The sequence below is a fragment of the Rhinoderma darwinii genome, assembly GCF_050947455.1.
Source record: "Rhinoderma darwinii isolate aRhiDar2 chromosome 5 unlocalized genomic scaffold, aRhiDar2.hap1 SUPER_5_unloc_48, whole genome shotgun sequence".
Taxonomy (NCBI): Eukaryota; Metazoa; Chordata; class Amphibia; order Anura; family Rhinodermatidae; genus Rhinoderma; species Rhinoderma darwinii.
In genome coordinates this window covers 125834-139176 of record NW_027461807.1, presented here as the reverse complement: position 1 = coordinate 139176, position 13343 = coordinate 125834, and the positions used below count along the sequence as shown (strand labels likewise).

General features: G+C 40.7%; 2 pseudogenes; both read left to right on the top strand.

Annotated features, from left to right (window-relative positions):
* The first annotated feature begins 2247 nt into the window (after positions 1–2247).
* On the top strand, positions 2248–2457 carry LOC142695685 (U2 spliceosomal RNA; annotated as a pseudogene).
* Positions 2458–8708: 6251 nt separating this feature from the next.
* LOC142695696 (U2 spliceosomal RNA) lies at positions 8709–8912 on the top strand (annotated as a pseudogene).
* Positions 8913–13343: the final 4431 nt, after the last annotated feature.

The window sequence follows — 13343 nt, the reverse complement described above, 5'->3', positions numbered from 1 at the left end:
CAGAATTTAAAAACCCCTGGTATGGATGGTCTACCAATAGAATTCTATAAAAAATTTTGGGATGTAATAGGTGAGGATGTGTTCAAAGTTTTTTCTCAAATTGAATCTTCATTAATAATCCCGGAGTCCTGGTTGGAGGGTCTTATTGTTTTAATTTTTAAAAAAGGTGATAAAAAATTAATCAAGAATTGGAGGCCAATTACGCTACTGAACACCGATTATAAAATTTATGCAAAATTGTTAGGGAATCGTTTAAAAAAAGTGATAGCATCAATAATTGGGGTTGACCAGACATGCGCTGTGCCAAAAAGAAAAATTGTCGATTCTTTGGTTTTGCTACGGGATATTATTTGGGACAGCAAGGACCGCAATCAGGATTTAGCTTTGATCTCCTTTGATTTTGAAAAAGCTTATGATCGAGTTTCACACGATTTCTTATTCACAGTTTTAAGCAAATTAGGATGTTCAGAGGGTTTTATTAATCGTATTAAAATCTTATACAATGGAGGTTTTAGTAAAATTTCAGTTAATGGTTCCTTATCTGATAAAGTTCATATTCGATGTGGGGTGAAACAGGGCTGCCCTCTGTCACCTATCTTATTTATATGTGCAATTGAACCCCTCTTAGAGGCCTTTAGAAAAGATAAAGTAATTAACGGTTTTTTTATCCCGGGCTGTAAAAATGAACAAGTTAAAGTTATTGCATATATGGATGACGTGACAGTTTTGGTGCGTGATCTTAGAAGTTTTAATAGGGTTTTAAGAACAGTGGATTGGTTCTGTGGAGCATCAGGTTTCAAAGTGAATTTAGATAAAACCGGTGTTTTAACAATTGGGAAATTTACCCTTGAACCTGATTGTAAGTTGCTTAAAATGCATGACATGAAGATTTTAGGTATCTATTTTTCAGAATCTTGTGGGAATATAAAAAATTGGGAATCCTTGCTGGAAAGGGTAAGGAAAAAGATTTCCTTTTGGAATTTGCGAACTTTGACTCTTGAAGGTAAAATTTTGATCATAAAACAGGTTTTACTCCCCATGATTTTGTACATATCTGCTGTTTTTATCCCCCCAAATAATATCATGAAAAAACTTATTAAAATCTGTTTTTATTTCCTATGGAAATCAAATATGGAAAGAGTCAAAAGGGAGGAGTTGTATAAACCTAAGAATAAAGGAGGGAAAGGCTTCCCCGATATTAGGTCTTTTTTGTATATTAAATATTTGGCCTATTGTACAAGCACTTTATTGGGGCCCAGTTCAAAGATAAAAACTTTTCTTATTTATAATCTTGGGTTTTATATAAGGAAATACAAGTGGTTAGAAATTGACTTAAACAGACCATATAAGTTTTTACCACCAGAACATTATATTATTTTAGAGAAAATTTTAAGGGAGTTTGAGTTGTTAAAATCTGACTTAAGTATTATTACTAATCATAGAAAAGTGTTAAAGATCTTAGATGAGAGGAAAATTATGAGTTCTGTAACAGGTTTCTCTGTAAGAATTGTACAAGGTATTTGGATCAATGTTAACCTGTTTTACTTGTCTAACGAACATAAGGACCTGTTGTGGTGTATGTTGAAGGATTGCTTACCTACAAGAGAATTTCAGCATAGAAGAGGTTTGGTAAGACATGAAAGATGCCCAAGAGTAAGATGTAGCGGAAGTGAAACGCCAACGCATATTTTTTGGAATTGCTCATTTGCACAAAAGATTTGGAGGAAAGTTAGCATCTTAGTTAAATATTTGAGCAAAATTGATCATTTTGATTTTAATATGATCTTTTATGGATTGGGCATTGGTAAAGAGGATTTTAAAGTCGTATGGTTAATATTTACATGTGTTAAGATGGCTTTATGGAAAGCAAGAAATATTGTATTATTTAAAAGAGATCAGCTATCTGTTGAAAACTGTCTTAAACTATGTTTAAGCTATCTGTATGTATATTTTTGGAGAGATAAATTATTACTAGGTACTGTGAGAGCAAATGAGATTTGGAAACCAGAAATGTGGAATGTACTTACCTTGTGATGTGTAATCTTGTATTGTTTTCTTCTTTGTTATACCTGTAAAAAAAAAAAAAAAAAAAAGTTAAAATATAATTAAAAAAAAAAAGAAAACAAAACATATTAAAAAAAGAGAAAAAAAGTAATAATAACAATTAAAAAATGGATAAGATCATGAAAATTATATATTCATACTACAATGATGGTTTTGATGAAATCTAAGACTTTCAACCTATGTTTTGCGTTTTAAGATTTCAAATCTGAGTAGAAAATAAAAAAAAAAAAAAAAAAAAAATCTGTTCTTATCAGTTTAATATCTGATACGTCCCCTATCTGGGGACCATATATTAAATGGATTTTTAGAACAGGGAGATGGAAATAGAGCTTGCTCTGTCCACTCCACGCATTGACCTGGTATTGCAGTATTTCCAGGACCGGTGCACCCTTCCCTTATGTGTTGACTAAAATCAGATTCCAAAAGTGCTATTTGTGTTTGCTATTGTTTTTGTCTTTCTGATGGGATCTCCCCTTTTAATCCCATTATTTCAACACCTGTTGGACAATGCATTTGTACAGTCATGTGTGATAATGAGCTAATTTATTAAATGCAATTAATTAATACATTGCCACCTCTTGTTTTGTGTCGTCTGTGTTTCTGGCATTTCACATTGAAACAGCTCATTCACCTTCCTTGTCTTCTCTCCGCCCTCCCTCCTAGGTAGGTTAAAGAGCTGCACCTGAGCCAGCCACTGATTGATGCAGCACCACAGTCAAATAGTGGAGTGGAGTAGAGGAACAGCAAACAGCCATTAAAGCCAGCCGCCCGCCCGCCCGCCCGCCCGCCCGCCACAATGGACCTACCTGTGTACACTAGATGGATGTGATGGAATGTACTGTCGTCCCTACATTTCAAGAAGAAGTAAGAATTGCAGTTGCAACAAAGCCTTGCTTGCCTACAAAGACAGCAGCAATTTGGATTTGTTACTATGTTACCTAGAAGAATAACAAACTGTGCAAGGATGGAGGTTGTAGGAGCAAGGAGAAGTTGTCTGTAAAGTTGGTGGATGCCTATTTTCCATTTTGCAGTCCCTTGTCTCCCTCTTGTGGCCTCCTGGAGGCAAATAAATGTGCAAAAAAAAGACAGCCTGGCGGCCGGCTGTTGCAGTGTTGCCCTCTCAGGCAACACTGAGTGACTGACTGAGCCTCACCGTCTTATATAAAGTTCAGACGGAACTTTGCACGTGTCATAGTGGAGCCCTCAGGATTCCAGAGCCAGCTTTCTGACATCATAATGGGGCCTCAGAGATAAAAGCCTGGGCCCAGGCAGTGTTGGTCAGTGCTGCTCAGCAGGCAGCACTGGACTGGACTGGACTGGATTACAGCTGATACAAGGTGTGAAGGAACAAGGGGTGGCTGTGGGCATGCACTGGCTGCCGCTGCCAGTGTTTATCTGCATGGCAGCAGGGCATTTGGGCGTTGCCAGGAAGGCGTTTTTATGTAGATTCCTCCTCTTTCAGCACTGCATTGTGGTGCAAGCAAAAGAAGCAAATCCTGTCTGGCTTCCTCTCCGGCCTTTATTCACCTCCCGCTTAGTAGCTGTGAGTGTGTGCGCGCCTGCAGGGCCCCGTGGAATTGCCTAGGAGTAGGCTGAATCGCTGCAAGGGGTGAACAGCAGTATTAGGCAGGCTCGGTCAACGCCCGTCCCATTCGGGTTATCGCTTCTCGGCCTTTTGGCTTCGATCTGTAGTGGGTTGAAGTCAGAGGGCAAGGTGCACTGGTGGAAACCTACCTGCTCGGCCTTTTCGGTTTTCGGACCGAACTGCTGCTATTGAGGGGTGGCTGAAAGCTGGTGTGCCTTTTTCTTTGGAGGATCTGGAACCTATTCGTGGAGGGATTCTTTCGCTGGACGTGTGGATTTCGTGTTTTCCATTGGAATCAGGAGGCGATCGAGCTCTTTTCAAGGGCTTTTTTTCGTGCTGTGGAGGAAGAAAAAATTCGTTGGAATATGGCTTATGGAAGGAGAACACCAGGAGAATGGCGAGGATTTCAGGATAATCGGCCTGACTTCTTTGATGATAAGTATGGCTTAAAGGATACTATTCGGTTCTTCGTGTCCCCAGAAGTCCGACAAGAAAAAAATCTAAGGTACCTTTATGACAAAATACTAATACCGGTTATGGAATTGGAGAAGAAGAACTTCTTTTGTATACAAACCTTCTTCTCTAGGGGAATTTATGATGTGACTTTGGAAACAAATGCATTATGCGAAAAGGCATACACCCTTTATGAAGCTAATAAGGGGCGAGATGTTTTTAAGGGGATAAAAATTGCCCCATTGTTTCAATTTCAGGCAAAATTGTTAACCATACAAATGTATAGTCCATTTATAACGGACCAAGAGGTGGAATCATACCTCTGGAATTTTTGTGAAAAACTCTCCCTAAAGCAACATGGGATGACGGATTTCGGAGTGTGGAATGGAAAGCGAGTATATTATGCTACGTTTAAAAAAGATCCACAGGAAGAAGGAGGAGTCTGTAGGCCCCCGCCTGTGGTGTTTATAAATCGTAGTAGAGGATATTTATTTTTTTCAGGGATGCCTCCCTATTGCAGAAGTTGCAAGAAATACGGCCACAGTGATGATAACTGTAAACGCTGTATGGACTGCCCGATGAGTATTCATCAAGAGGCAGATTGTCCAAAACGTATGGAAGAAATACCTGAACCACAGCAAGTTGAAGAGGTAATGGAGGAGGTTCAGGAGGAGGTTCAGGAGGAGGAAAGAGAGTCTACGGAGAAAGAGAGGAAGGAGAAGGAGAGAAAGGAGAAGAGACGAGAGGGAAAAGAAAAGAGGCAAGAGAAAAAAGAAATTAGGAAGGAAAAAGAGGAAAAAAGTAAAAGAAAAAGTGGAAAAAATACCTGAAGTAGTGGTAACCCAGGGATCTGAAGCTGGGGGATCTGGACAAACAGAAGGTATCACTGTAGTGAGGGAAACCCCTTCAGATAGTCCTGTGGAAGAGGAGGGCCTTACTGAAGAGGTAATGGAAACGACATTAGGTAATTTGAAAAGATGTTTAGATGATGAAGCAGAGGCGAAACGTGGAAATATTAGTGGTGAAAAAAGAAGAGTGATAGAAATTTTGGAAGTCGTGTCACCCTTAAGCTCTGTTAGTTCGGAGGCTTTGAGGATAAACGAGTATCCTTCTACCACTGATGAGGGCGGGGGAGATAGCCCTGGAATTGTCATTAAAAGATGATCAGTATAGCTTCCCTGAATGTTCAGGGGTTAAAAAATTCAAAAAAGAGAGTTGCTTTATATGACTTTTTTAATAATGAAGCTTATGATTTCATTTTTTTACAAGAATGTAATATAGAGAAAAGTATGTGTTATGAGTTCTATAAAAAATATTGGAAAGGAAAAGCCTTTTTTTCAGGAGGTAATGAGCAAAAGAGCGATGGAGTAGGTTTTTTATGTAGTAAGGAGTGGAAAGTGGAGAAAATTCAAGAGATTTATCCGGGGAGGATAATGATGATAGAAGTGAAGAAGACTAATAAAAAAATCAAATGTTTCTGTGTGTATGGATACACAGAGAAGAGTAAGAGAATCCAGCTCTTTGAAATTCTGCAGTTGTTCCTTACAGGTTCGGACCCTATTATAATTGGAGGAGACTTTAACTGCCATCTGGAAAATAAGAAAGATGGTTCAGTATCATGCCTAAAAGGAATTCTCTCATCAAGTAATTTAAAAGATATGTGGGAAATATGTGGCAAAAAGAAAGAAGATGAATTTACATGGAGTAGGAAAAACTCTAGGTCTAGAATAGACTATTTTTTTGTATCAGAGCATTTTAAAGGGTCATCTTTTAAAACTGATTTTAACTGTTTTTCCGATCATAGATTGATCAAATGTACGTTAGAATGTGAGAGAATGGAAAGCAAAAAATCTTCACATTGGAAATTGAATACAAAACTATTAGAAGATGAGAACGTAAAATCGGAATTTGGTTCATTCTATAAAAAGTTGCAGTGTAGGAAAAGCAGTTTTAAGGATGTTTTTGAATGGTGGGAGTTCGTAAAATCTCAGATCAAAACATTTTTCATTCGTATTAGTAAAAAAAAGGCGAGAGAGAGAGTGGAATTATATGAATCTCTAAATACGAAACTCCAGTGTTTTTATGTCTTGAAAAAGAGTGGTGTAATGATGGATGATGAGATTGAAGGCATTAAAAGCCAAATTAATAGAAGTTTGTATGAAAAAGGAAGGGAAATCATATTTAATTCGAGAGTAAAAATTTTGGAATGTGATGAAAAATGCTCAAAGTTCTTCTTTAAAAAAATCATCAATAAGAGAGATTATATTGACAAGTTGGAGGGAGAGGTGGTTTTGGAAGGTAAATTGAAAAAGGCACATGAGTTTTATGATAACTTATTTTCTGAAAAAAAGAGTGATGGTTCTTTAAGGGACCACTTTATCAATCAACTAGATAAAAATTTTAATAAAGAAGAAATAGGTCTTTTATCTGAAGATTTTACTGAAAATGAAATTTATAATACTGTTAATAGCTTTTCAAATGGGAAAACACCTGGTTTGGATGGTTTACCGATAGAGTTCTATAGGGTCTTTTGGAAGTTGGTGGGTGTGGATTTTTGTGATATCATTTTTAGGGTGCTATCCTCTTTTAAAATGCCAATATCATGGTCTGAAGGGTTAATTGTTTTACTTTTTAAGAAAGGGGATAAAGAAATGATAAAGAATTGGAGGCCTATAACGTTACTAAACATGGATTATAAAATTTATGCAAAATTATTTGCTAATCGTTTGAAAAAAGTAATTTCATCGGTAATTGAGGAGGATCAGACATGTGCTGTGCCAGGGAGAAAAATTACAGATTCATTACTCTTGATTAGAGATGTATTATGGGATTTTAAAGATCGTGATCAGGATTTGGCATTGATCTCATTAGATTTCGAAAAAGCATATAATAGAATTTCCCATTTGTTTTTATTTCAGGTTTTAAAAAAGCTTGGTTGTCCTGATATGTTTATTAAGTGTATTAAGAGTTTATATTCTAGTTGTTTCAGTAAAATTTCAGTGAATGGCTTTTTATCGGAAAAGGTTAAAATGAATTGTGGAGTGAAGCAAGGGTGTCCTTTGTCGCCAATACTCTTTATTTGTGCCGTGGAACCACTTTTATGTGCAATAAGAAGGGATAAAGTTATTGATGGTGTTTTTATACCAGGGAATAAAAATGAGCGAGTTAAAATTGTGGCATATATGGATGACATTACGGTTTTAGTTAGAAGTTTGAGAGGGTTTAATAGGGTATTACGAGTAGTTGAATGGTTTAATGGTGCATCTGGTTTTAAAATAAACTGGGAAAAATCAGGGGTTTTATTGATGGGGAATCTTAAGTTGGAAAGGGAATGTAAATTATTAAGTGTAGTAGATATGAAAATTCTAGGTATTCATTTCTCACAAAACTGTGGAAGTATAAAAAATTGGGAATCTCTCTTGGAAAGGGTTAAAAAGAAGGTGGATTTTTGGAAACTAAGGTGCCTATCAATGGAAGGGAAAATCTTAGTGATTAAACAAGTTCTATTGCCTCTGATTTTATATGTATCTGCTGTTTTTATGCCCTCAAACATTATGATGAAAAGAATTATTAAGGTATGTTTTAACTTCTTTTGGGGTTCAAAAATGGAGAGAGTAAGGAGAGTAGAGTTATATAAATCAAAAGGAAATGGTGGTAAGGGTTTCCCTGATCTTAGACAGTTTTTATTTTGTAAGTATTTATCACAGTGTATTAGTATCCTATGTGGACCTGAATCAAAGTTGAGAGCCTTTGTAATATATAATTTTGGTTTTTTCATAAGGAAGTATAAATGGATCAATATAGATCTAAAGAGACCATATAGGTGGTTGCCTCCAGAGAACTATTTAATCTTAGAGAAAATTATAAGAGAGTTCAATCTGGCAGAAGAAGGAAAAGAGGTTCTTATTAATCATAAAAAAATATTAAAAGTCTTAGAGGGTAGAACCATTTGCAGCCCGATTGAACGGTTTACTCCCCAGGTAGTTAAAAACATTTGGAAATGTGTTAACCATCTTTGTTTGTCTAATGATCACAAAGATCTATTATGGTGTATGATAAAGGATTGTTTACCAACAAAGGATTTCCAATATAAAAGACGACTGAATCGGAATAGCCAATGTCCTAGAAGTGGTTGTATTGATGATGAAACCACAATGCATGTTTTCTGGAATTGTGATTTTGCACAAAAAGTGTGGAAAAAGATAAGTAAGTTGGTTAGCATGGTGAGTAAAGTTAACTATTTTAATTTTAACTTGATATTTTATGGAATTGGAATCGGGGAAAATGAGTTTCAAATAGTTTGGCTGATCTTAGCATCAGTTAAAATGGCGCTATGGAGGTCCAGGAATATTTTACTATTTAAAAGGGATGCTTTAACTGTTGATGATTGCATACGTCTAAGCCTAAATTATTTATTTATCTATTTTTGGAAAGAAAAGAAAGAACTAGGAATAGAGAAAGCAGAAGAAAAATGGAAGCAAAAGAAATGGAATTCTGTAATGGGAGTGTAGAATAGATATTTAGGGGGAAATAATGTATAAATATACTTACCTTTTACGATGATGATGTGAGTCTTGAGATCTGTGAAGAGAAAAAGATGGTGATTTTAAGTTTTGAGACTTGTGATCTGAGTAAAAAAAAAAAAAAAAAAAAAAAATCTGTTCTTATCAGTTTAATATCTGATACGTCCCCTATCTGGGGACCATATATTAAATGGATTTTTAGAACAGGGAGATGGAAATAGAGCTTGCTCTGTCCACTCCACGCATTGACCTGGTATTGCAGTATTTCCAGGACCGGTGCACCCTTCCCTTATGTGTTGACTAAAATCAGATTCCAAAAGTGCTATTTGTGTTTGCTATTGTTTTTGTCTTTCTGATGGGATCTCCCCTTTTAATCCCATTATTTCAACACCTGTTGGACAATGCATTTGTACAGTCATGTGTGATAATGAGCTAATTTATTAAATGCAATTAATTAATACATTGCCACCTCTTGTTTTGTGTCGTCTGTGTTTCTGGCATTTCACATTGGAACAGCTCATTCACCTTCCTTGTCTTCTCTCCGCCCTCCCTCCTAGGTAGGTTAAAGAGCTGCACCTGAGCCAGCCACTGATTGATGCAGCACCACAGTCAAATAGTGGAGTGGAGTAGAGGAACAGCAAACAGCCATTAAAGCCAGCCGCCCGCCCGCCCGCCCGCCCGCCCGCCACAATGGACCTACCTGTGTACACTAGATGGATGTGATGGAATGTACTGTCGTCCCTACATTTCAAGAAGAAGTAAGAATTGCAGTTGCAACAAAGCCTTGCTTGCCTACAAAGACAGCAGCAATTTGGATTTGTTACTATGTTACCTAGAAGAATAACAAACTGTGCAAGGATGGAGGTTGTAGGAGCAAGGAGAAGTTGTCTGTAAAGTTGGTGGATGCCTATTTTCCATTTTGCAGTCCCTTGTCTCCCTCTTGTGGCCTCCTGGAGGCAAATAAATGTGCAAAAAAAAGACAGCCTGGCGGCCGGCTGTTGCAGTGTTGCCCTCTCAGGCAACACTGAGTGACTGACTGAGCCTCACCGTCTTATATAAAGTTCAGACGGAACTTTGCACGTGTCATAGTGGAGCCCTCAGGATTCCAGAGCCAGCTTTCTGACATCATAATGGGGCCTCAGAGATAAAAGCCTGGGCCCAGGCAGTGTTGGTCAGTGCTGCTCAGCAGGCAGCACTGGACTGGACTGGATTACAGCTGATACAAGGTGTGAAGGAACAAGGGGTGGCTGTGGGCATGCACTGGCTGCCGCTGCCAGTGTTTATCTGCATGGCAGCAGGGCATTTGGGCGTTGCCAGGAAGGCGTTTTTATGTAGATTCCTCCTCTTTCAGCACTGCATTGTGGTGCAAGCAAAAGAAGCAAATCCTGTCTGGCTTCCTCTCCGGCCTTTATTCACCTCCCGCTTAGTAGCTGTGAGTGTGTGCGCGCCTGCAGGGCCCCGTGGAATTGCCTAGTAGTAGGCTGAATCGCTGCAAGGGGTGAACAGCAGTATTAGGCAGGCTCGGTCAACGCCCGTCCCATTCGGGTTATCGCTTCTCGGCCTTTTGGCTAAGACCAAGTGTATTTATACAGGAGGTTTTTAGTCAGAAGGTGCTCAGGTACCCTCTCTCTCGGCCTCGGGGGATCGTCCAGGTTCGCCTGGACTTCACCCCCGTGCTGCTATTTGGGAGAGAGGCTTAGTCCTGAGCAACGAGTTGCGATCCCCCCCAGCCCCTTGGTCTCCGTAAGACAAGGGGCGCAGCGAAAGCTGTGCGGTTCGACCTGGCCACGCTAATGGCAGGCGAACCCGATGCGGTGCCGGTGTACGCCCGGCTTAAGAATTCTGCACGATTTATCGTGGCAGAGGGTGGAGGCGGTCCCCGTGGTATTAAATTTTTAGTCCACGCCATTTTGGAAGATCTGCTGGCGGTCCACAAGAACGAGCTCTTGGCTATCCAGGACTACCCGAAGCGAGGAATCTACGATGTCACCTTCATGGGAGAAGGAATACTCCGTGATGCTATGGACCGAGCTGAGAGGAAACAAGGTGAACTCGTAGCAGCGGGAGTCAAGGTAGTAGAGCATGAATTTGAAATAACCAAACTCGTGGTGATTAAAATGTATTCCCCATATGTGAGAGATATGGAAGTGGCAGCATTTCTAGCTGCCTACTTCAAAAATGTCAAACTCCTGGGGAAAGTGATGAACGAGTGTGGAGTGTGGACCGCCAAATGGAAGTTTTTAGTTACGCTGATTAAGGACCCCTCCACCCAAGAAACGAGATTACCACCGGCTCGTTTTAAAATTGGAAATGTGAATGGCGACCTCTACTTCTCAGGGATGCCAAACTTCTGCAGGGCTTGCGGTACCTATGGACAGGGCTGCCATCAGGAATTTCTGGGCCCCATACTGCCAATGAGTCTGGGCCCCCGCCCCCCTCGTTATTAGGAGGGGGGGGTGAAATGTAAAGGAGCGGAGCAGGGCAGAGACAGGAGGTGGGTGTCGGAGTGCAAAGGGGAGAGACTAAGTGCCAGGGCTGGGAGAACTGAAGGTAGCAGTGGTAGCCAAGGGGGAGACGCAACCTAACAGGGGCTCTGTGGAGTGACAGGGAAGAGGTGTGTGTGTGTGTGTGTGTGTGTGTGTGTGTGTGTAGAATCTGTCAGGGTGTAGGAGGGAAATATAAACAAAAATCATTGCACTGAAGCCCTATACACAGCAGAGTCACTCACCAAAATGTAGTCCCTAAGATCTCCCACCGCCACGGGCATGTCTGGATGATGCTTTTGCATTCTCTTCACACGCTGCACACACGTCATCTGTGTAAAAACCACACAACAAAATTAATTCAGACACCAAACCAGAAAAAAATTCAGATCCTAGACCAGACCTGTTAGGTAATTCAGACACCTTTCCACCAGACCCCTACCTGTGGCCAGAGTTTAGCATTTAGACTTTTATCTACAGGGGGGCTGTGTCTGGAGCTATCTACAGGGGGCAGTGTGTGGAACTATCTACAGGGGGGGGGGGTTGTGTGGCACTATCTACAGGGCGGTGTGTGTGGCACTATCTACTGGGGGGTGTATGTGGTACTATCTACAGGGGGGGTGTGTGGCACTATCTACAGGGGGGGGTGTGTGGCGCTATCTACAGGGGGTGTGAACGCTATTTACAGGGGTTGTGTGTGGCGCTATCTACAGGGGGCTGTGTGTGGCGCTATCTACAGGGGAGGTGTGTGGCACTATCTACAGGGGGGTGTGTGGCACTATGTACTGGGGTGTGTGTGGCACTATGTACTGGGGTGTGTGTGGCGCTATGTACAGGCGGGTGTGTGTGGCGCTATCTACAGGGGGCTGTGTGTGGTGCTATCTACAGGGGTGGGTGTGGCGCTATCTACAGGGTGGGTGTGGCGCTATCTACATGGGATTGTGTGGTGCCATCTACAGGGGGCAGTGTGTGGCACTATCTACAGGGGAGTGTGTGTGTGTGGCGCTATCTACAGGGGGTATGTTTGGCGCTAACTACAGGGGAGTGTGTGGCACTCTCTACAGGGGATTCCAGTCCAGGAGGAGACCCTGACCTCACTGTCCATATATGGACAGTGACCTCAGGGGCTACCTCTAGGAGAGGAATCCCCGGCCAGAGTGTCGGCAACTCTCTGGCCGGGGATTCCGCTCCTGGATGGGTGAATGGCAGAGCAGGAAGCTGATACTTTCCTGCTCTGAATATGGCAGTGGCTGAGACACGTCTGGGACAGTAATTTGCCGGGACTGCATCTGTGGATTCAGGACAGTCCCTGCAAATTCAGGACTGTTGCTAACTTTGCCTCCGATATAAGCTTTCTCCCCCTGCCCAGGTATACTCTCTCCTTCCTCTACCCCTCCCCATGTATAATTTCTCCCATCCCTTCAGATATCATCACTTTTCACCCAATTATTACCCCCCCCCCATTGTATAATACCTCCTCCGGTGGAGGGATGTCACGATACCAGAATTTGGACTTCGGTACCGATGCTTTGTGTAGTATTGCGATTTCGATAACAAAGCGATACTTTGCCAACAGTAATAAAAAAACAAAACAGTTCTTCCATTTCTGATGTGAGGCGTGGGGTGTGATGGTAAATTTAACCTCCATGTGCCTCACATTAATAGTAATTAACCCCATCATGTTCCTCAATTATAATGGGTTAATGTGTAAGGTACATGATGGGGTTAATTACTATTAATGTGAGGCACATGGAGGTTAAATTCATCACACCTCGTGCCCCACATTATTAAGTGAAAGAAGTTTTTATTTTATTTTTTACAGCGTACACATCATAAATGACGCAAAAAAATTGTTGTGCAGGTTATTACGGCCGCGCCAATACTGAATGTGTGTATATTTTATGTATTGAGACTTATTTTAATGTGTTTTGTAAAAAAGGTGTAGGTGTATATTTTTTTTATTTAACATTACTTTATGTTTTTACTTTATTTTTTAAACTTTAATGTACTGGTATATATCTATATACGGATAGTACACAGGCAGTTGTTAGGACAGACCTGAGTATGCCCTAACAGGAAATATGGTAGGACAGTCCTGGGGTCCTTCATTGGACCCTGGCTGTCTGCCCATATATGGTATGTCCCTCAATCGCGTCACAGGGATTCCTGCGACGCGATCCAAGGGGCATCCCCCCTTCTTATTTTCCCCTGAAAGCTGCAGTCAGCTTTGATCGC